Genomic DNA, 7,947 nt, shown 5'->3' with positions numbered 1-7,947 from the left:
TGAAAGATCAGAGGAAGCTGCCACATGGTCTTGCAAGGTTCTACAAGAATGAACCCAGAGAAGCAATCCTTCATTATATGCAGCGTATGAAGGATGAAGGAGTTGACATCTCTGACTTCAGACTGGACGATTGTCTAGATTCAGAAGAAGACTTCGTCAAGTTCAAAAGAGGTCTCTCTGAAAAGAAGTCTTCAAAGGCAAAGAAAGCAAGGCTAGGAGAAACTTCTGAAACAAGATCTCCAACGCCTCTGCAAGTATCTACTGGTAAGTCTGCTCCCTCTATTCCCTCTGAACCTCATGTGGCTTCCTCTAATCCTCTCCCAGCACCTATCTACACCACCTCTGAAACCCCACCTTCTACAACCAGAACCTCACAACCTCGACCTAAATTTAATCTTGCCCATACATCACTACCTCTATCCGAAGCTGAAGAACTCAATCAAACCACCTCTTCATCTTCAAACCCAGAATCACCCCCTTACCTTATCCTCTCCTCTGACCCAGAACCTTCTGACCCCGCTTCTCCCACTCTAGCCCACCTCTATTCTCTAAACCAAAACACTCAACAACCAACACAACCTCTACCTAAAGTAACCTCACCATCCACAGAACAACCAACCCTCATTCCATCTGAACTCCAACCCTCTGACCCTCATACCTCTGAAACTATCCCTCCAAACACTTCCGCTGAACCTGAAACTGAACCTGAACCTGAGCCTCAAACACTAAACTTAAGCCCTCCAAAATCTCCACCCCAAACATCTGAACCTGAACCTGAACAGTCCCTTCCTACCCTTGAGGAAGCCATAATGTTGTTCGTAGGGGCTTCAGTACAAAAGGTCAAGTCTCTGACCATTAACTTTGGCATCAGTGATGATCCTGACTCTGTAAGGACACACTGGAACAGAGTCATTGGCTGGATGACTTCTGAAGCCTTCAAACTGAAGCACATCTCTGAGCAAGTCAGAAACGACTTCATCAGAGATGCTGAGGCAAGACTACAGGAAAGACTTGCCAGAGAAGTTGAAGAAGAAGCAAGAAGACAAGAAGAAGAAAGAGCTAGACAAGCAGAAATCCAAAGGGCCAAGGAAGCTGAGGCTAAAGCTCTAGCTGATGATGTTGCTGCTTCTGCTGAAGTTGAAGCAAAGGCAGCTGCAGAAGCTGAAGCCAGAGCTGCTGAAGAAAATAGTGCGCTGACTCAGGGGGAGTCCTCTTCTGTCATTCCCATGGTTCTCAAGACACTTGAAGAACTTCAGAAAGACCAGAAGGAACTCAGAGCCAGAATGGACAAACAGGATACCGTCAACGACAACATTCAGAACATGCTGGCTCAACTGCTTCAGAGGATGCCTCCTCCTCCCAACCCTTGGGCACTTAGGATCTTTTGCTTGTTTCTTTGCTTTCCTTGTTTCTGATGTTTGCTTGTTTGCTTTCTTGCCATTGTCTCTGTTGCTCTATTATATGAATATAATATCTTTTTGATTATTTTGTTTAAGTCTTTTTGATTCTGACAAAAAGGGGGAGAAATCAATATAGCTCTGATGAAAATTGCCTAATACCCTAAGCACTCTGCAACATGCTTTTCTTAAAAATAAATTCATCTAACATTGAATTTAAGAAATTGCAGATAGTATCGAAACTTCATTGCTTGGAAGCTCTGGTAAGAACTTCTGAACTCCCTAGCTCATCTCAGGGGGAGCTCCTGATCTGATATTTCCTGTTTCATCTGCTATTTAAGTTTGTTTTGTCATCATCAAAAAGGGGGAGATTGTAAGAACAAAAATTGTTCTACAAAAGATTCCATGATTTTGATGATAACAAAGGATGAAACCAAAAATGGCACCCTAACGAAAAGTTTCTAAGTGTGCAGGGTTCTAAGGAAAGAAGGAAGAGATCTGATGACGTCATCAGATACAGAATCATATCAGATACAAATTATCAGAAGACCAGAAGCATCTGAAGTAGAAACACGCTCAAGAAGTTCTAACTCTGAGCAAAACAGCAGAATATCATAAGCATCTGAAGAAGAAGTGCACTCTAGAAGTTCTGACTCTGAACAACGGTATATCATTCCAGAAGCTCTCAGCATCATCTGAAGACATCATCAGAACTCCTTAAGATAAACATCAGAAGCTCCGAATCAACACAGCAAGATTCCAAGATTCCCAGAGTCACGCAGACCATGATAAAGGATTTCCTAATACAGAAAGAGTAACGTTAACTTCAAATTCAAATGGAAAGGAACTATATTTGGAAAGAAGTTATTCGGGGAGACAAAGTTGTTTTGGCAAGAAACAACATAAGTTATGGCATTAATTCCTATTTAAGACTAATTATCTGTCATCATTTTCAACGGTCCTTTCACTCCTATATAAAGGACAGCAATCAACATTGAGAGGCGCGCAAGCATACACTGAAACATTCTCTCTCTCTCTCAATATTTCACAAAGCTTTTGCTTAGAACGTGAAACACTTTTGTTCTTACTGTTGTAATATTTGCTTATCTTAGAAGCACTCTAGATTACATAGTCTTTTATCTATTGTTTTATTTCCTCAAGTGACTCTGCGCAGTCTGTATACTAGAGAGGACTAAGAGATCTTTCTCTTAGACGTTGGTTGTAAACAATCTTTCAAGATTAATGGATTAAGTCCTTGTTGAAGGCGAAATCACCTTGGTCGGGTGGACTGGAGTAGCTTTGTGTTATAAGCGAACCAGTATAAATTCCTTGTGTGGTCTTTATTTTGAAAAAGCGCTTATTTTCCAAAACAATTCAAACCCCCCTTTCTTGTTTTTCTCACCTTCAGCATTTGGGCAACCATTTAAAAATTCCTTTAGGAACCAAAGATCTCCTAAATCGGCATTTAGCAATAGTATGTCCCCTCTTGCAACAATATAGACAATTTAAGTTCGGATGAGAGTTGTTTTTGCTAACTTGATCCTTTACCACATAAGTGTACTTTTGATAAGGATTATTCATTTTACTTCTAAAATGTGATTGATCAATAGCAAAGGTAACTTTAGGTTGTAAAGCCTTGTCTAACTTAGCTTGAAGAGTTTTAACCTCTCTTTGCCAAATGTGACAAGTTTCACATCCAAACCATCTAAACCAAAATCCCTTATCATTTTCAGTTTTGCCTTTAGTAGCCTCTATCATAGATTTCTTAAGATTTTCTAATTCCTTTTTGGAATCAGAAACCTTTTTTTCTAAATAATATAAAATATTCTTATTTGAGGCTAAGCGTTTAAAAGATTCCTTGGCCTCATTGTGTAGAGTACTAAAGGCTTTTTCCAAATCAAAATAAGACATTTTATCAACATGATCATATTTAGAATGACTTACATTCTTTTTCTTCTTTTGATGAGCGATAAGACAAAGATTGACATTTTCTTCTTCATCACTTGAGTTATCATCGTTTGAGGACTCACTATCGCTCTCTCATGCAATGTATGCTCTTCTAGCTTTACTAGATTTGTTGTGACGTTTGTCTCTTCCTTTGTCTTTCTTCAACAAGGGACAGTCCGACTTATAGTGACCGGTCTTTCCGCAATTATAGCATGATCCTTTTAACTTAGTTGTCTTACCTTCCTCTCAATTCAGGAATTTTGATTGTCTTCTATAGTTGACAAGATTTTTATCTAAATGTTGAACTTAATTCTCTCTAAGGTATCAGTTATACCTCCTTACAAACATCCCCATGTCTTCATTCGAATCTTTATCATCATCACTTGATTCACTCTAACACGTATCATTGGTGGATGACTTAGATCTTGAAGCCTTTAAAGCGGTATACTTCCTTTCCGTGTCCTTAGCTTTCTCCTTCTTTTCCTTATTTTGACTCTTCTCATGTTTCTTAAGGTTCATGAGCTCTTGCTCATGCTCTTGAAGCTTACCAAACAATGTTGTCATGTCCAATGTTCTTCGGTTATTGGCTTCCTTAATCGCAGTGACCTTTGGTTTCCATTCCCTATTAAGAACTCTTAGGATTTTGTTAGTAGCAACATCATTAGAGGTAGTTCTATCAAGAGCATTTAATCGATTGATTAGATGAGAAAATTGCTTTTGCATATCGGCAATGGTTTAACCATCCTTCATATGAAAAAGGTCAAATTCTTGAGTTAACGTGTTGATTCTAGCTAGTTTGACATCATTGGTTCCCTCATGGGTAATTTGCAATGTGTCCCATATAGCTTTAGCACTAGTACAATGGGAAACCTTGTAATACTCATCAACACCTAAGGCGGAGATGATCATATTTCTGGATTTCCGATCATAGTTGTACTTTTTCTCATCCTCTTCATTCCATTATGCTTCAGATTTAGGTATAACAACAACATTCGCATTGGTCATGGTTATTTCCATAAGACCATCTTGGATGAATTTCCATACCTTCATATCAATATAGTTGATATGGATACGCATACAATCTTTCCAATAATTGTAGTTTTCACCAGTAAAAATAGGCGCTCTATTGTACGCCCCTTTAGGATTGTTACTCATTTTCTAAAAAGTTATATGTGAAGCATTAGATGAACCGGTGCTCGTGATACCACTTGTTAGACGATAGTACCGATCCATAAGGGGGTTGAATAGATCAATATTTAAATTTAGCACTTTTTAAAATTGTTTTTAAAGGTTGCGAAAGCTCCTTAGACCACAATCATCTAAACTATCCGTTAATGGAAATATCGGATATGCGTGAAACCAAATGGAATAACTAAGATAGAGATAATCAACCAATATCTTAATCAATCGATTAATTTCCCCAATCCTTGGTATATTTACCACTAATGATGAGTTAACACAATAAGAGAACAAGTAAAATATTTATAGACTTATGTGAGGTTAATTTTATCAAACACTTGGTGTGGACTCCACACCAAGTCTCAATTTCACTCAACTTGAATGTGCAGAATTTTACTTAGTTGCAATCAAAGTGATTGCACCAATTTATCGAACAACTTCTATGCACAAAAATTAAGCGAGATTAATTTTACTATTAATTTCACACAAGACTCAATTTCTTCATAATTTAAAGAGTTAAGAGAAAGAGAGAACAACACTAGATTTGTTTAGGCATATCCATTTTCGTCCTCGCTTAGGGTACGTCTGCCCCCAATTCTAAATCTAGAACTGCGATATTTATTAGCAAGTTGCAAAGTTAATACAAGAGAAGAAATGATCACCACTAGCCAACCCCAAGTGTTGTTGCAGATCCTATTCACTTCTCTCCCCTTGATTCGAGTTGAACCAAGTCCTTCAAGCGTTCCGAACAAACCTCCGGTTGTAGCTACCTTATTGCAAGAACTCCACGTTCTCCACAACTCTAGCTCGGTTGATTTCGATTAGATCTGCGTGAAACCTCCGATTGTAGCTACCTTATTGCAAGAACTCCAAGTTCTCCAAAATTCTAGCTCGGTTGACTTCAATCGTAAGACGCTTGAACCCTAACCTTTCTTCACAATCCTCTGGTTACCGTTACTTGTTTGAACGAACCCACCGTTCTTCAAACCTTTCACTCGGCTGAATCTATCAAGCAAAGATTAGTGCAAAAAACCTCAATTCTTGGAGGACAAAACCCCAATGGTTTTATTCAAGAAAAACCCACTCAAAGAGTCTACCCAAACTAAGATTACCCAATCCTATTTGGACGTTATCACCACAGCAACGCACAAAGATCAACAAAAATTATTATGCGTAGTTGTTGAGAAATGCAATGAAGAATGAAGATGAAGAGGAACTTTAGTGTATATCTTTCACTTTTCTTGTTGGATGTTAAAGAACATACTCTAGAATATATATATATATATATATATATATATATTATATATATATATATATATATATATATATATATATATATATATATATATATATATATATATATATATATATATATATATATATATATATATATATATATATATATATATATATATATATATATATATATATATATGATGCATGGACCAAGTAACATACATAATAGAATAATTTTGCAAAAATACACAGCAGAAAATTGAGTACCAACAGCAACCACTCAACCTGTTCACACAGGTCACTCGACCTATTCAGACCCGAGGCAAAACTACTCAAGTGAAGCAGGCGATGAGTCGACTCAAACAGGGGTTTTCCAGAGTTGATTTGACCTATGACTCGACCTATTCAGACCCGTGGCAACATGGTTCAAATGAAACAGGCAATGAGTCGACTCAAACAGGGGATGAGTTGACTCAAATAGGTTTTTCCAGAGTTGATTCGACCTATGACTCGACCTGTTCAGACCCGAAAGTTACATAGAATGAGATATGCATAAATGAGTAGATTGCTCCAAGTCATGAGTCGACTCATAGTTGGATTGAGTCGACCTATGACTCGACCTGTTCAGACCCGAGAGTTACATAGAATGGGATATGCATAAATGAGTCGACCGCTCCAAGTCATGAGTCGACTCACAGTTCTACGGCTACAAGTCATGAGTCTACTCAAAGTTCTTAAACTGTCAAAAATGAGTTTTTGAGATGTATTTTGGTCAATTCAAACCATTCTCTTATGAACCTAAGGTACTAACGATGATCAAGTGCATTATTCACATCCATGATATGCTCCTATATGCATGGACACATTGAACTTATACTTTGAGCATGCTAGAGGATGAATGTGTAAGACCCCAATTTTGAACCTAAGATCCCTCATGATATTCTCATCATATGCATTAGCATTGGGATCACATCTTGGCATCCTCCTTACCCCTCATTCATTGGGTTTGCATTGGGATAGATCACCAAGCACCATTTGATTGTATCATACATTGTATTTTATCATCTTTACTAACAAAAATACCAAAAATATGTCATTGTATTGTCTAAATCTTTTGTAGGTAGTGCACATGCTCACCTTTGATTCATCAAGCTCACATCTAGGGTTTAAGACCCTCAAGGCAAGGAGCTCAATAAAAATTGGTTTACTATGGATCTAAGCATCATATATGGATCCCCATGAGCTTCACATGTTATTTTGGTCAAGAAATCATCAAGAGTTTGGAATTGGTTTTCCTTGGAAACCCTAATTCATCTGGGTATCTTGTGTAACTTCTTCAACAAGCTTCTTCACCAATTGATCAAATATTTCAATGGATACTTAAAATTCCATAATATTATGCATATATGATCTCCCATGAGTCCCAAAAGTCAATATAATTTCAAGCTAGCAAGTTGGCTCATGGTGGTTGACCAGGGGAATTCATCTAATCAAAACTAGGGTTCCCTAGACCCTATCTCCTACAATATTTGTCATATGAAAATTATTCCAAAAGAAACATTACTCTAAAGGACATTCCAAACAACTTTCATGTTGAGTTCTAGAGTTAGTTTTACTTGGAAAGTCATTTTTATGGTGAAAGATTATAGGTCATTTTGTCTAAACCCTAATTCGGAGATCAAGTTTCCAAGGCCATAACTTACTCAATATTTATGAGATGAAAGCTTTCCAAGTTGCACAATTAAATTCAAGATGTCTACTTCAACTTTTATGTTGGGATGAAGAGCTAATTCAACTTTTATGTGCATGTGATATAAGGATACATTATAGGTCATTTTGGACCAAGGCCATTGAACAAGTGATTTTCCTCAACTTCAAAAATGCATATCTCCTTCATATTAAATCCAAATTAGGTCAAATTTATGACCATTTTGAAGGACATTGAGATATATACAACTTTTATGAAGGAAATATTTTCATTTGAAGCTCACATAAAAAATTAGCCAAGGTGGAATAAGTGAACATATGGCTTGACACTTAGAAATTTTTTGATATGTTTGACTTTGCCAACTTCCACCTCAAAATTCATCATGATCCAAGCTTCAAATGAAAAAGTGTTCAACATGAAAGTTGTTCCTCTTGATATAGCCTTTCCAAAAAGTCCAATTTCATCCATTTTGGACCAAAT

Source organism: Lathyrus oleraceus, chromosome 4, assembly GCF_024323335.1.
Source record: "Lathyrus oleraceus cultivar Zhongwan6 chromosome 4, CAAS_Psat_ZW6_1.0, whole genome shotgun sequence".
Lineage (NCBI taxonomy): Eukaryota > Viridiplantae > Streptophyta > Magnoliopsida > Fabales > Fabaceae > Lathyrus > Lathyrus oleraceus.
This window is presented reverse-complemented; position numbering follows the sequence as displayed.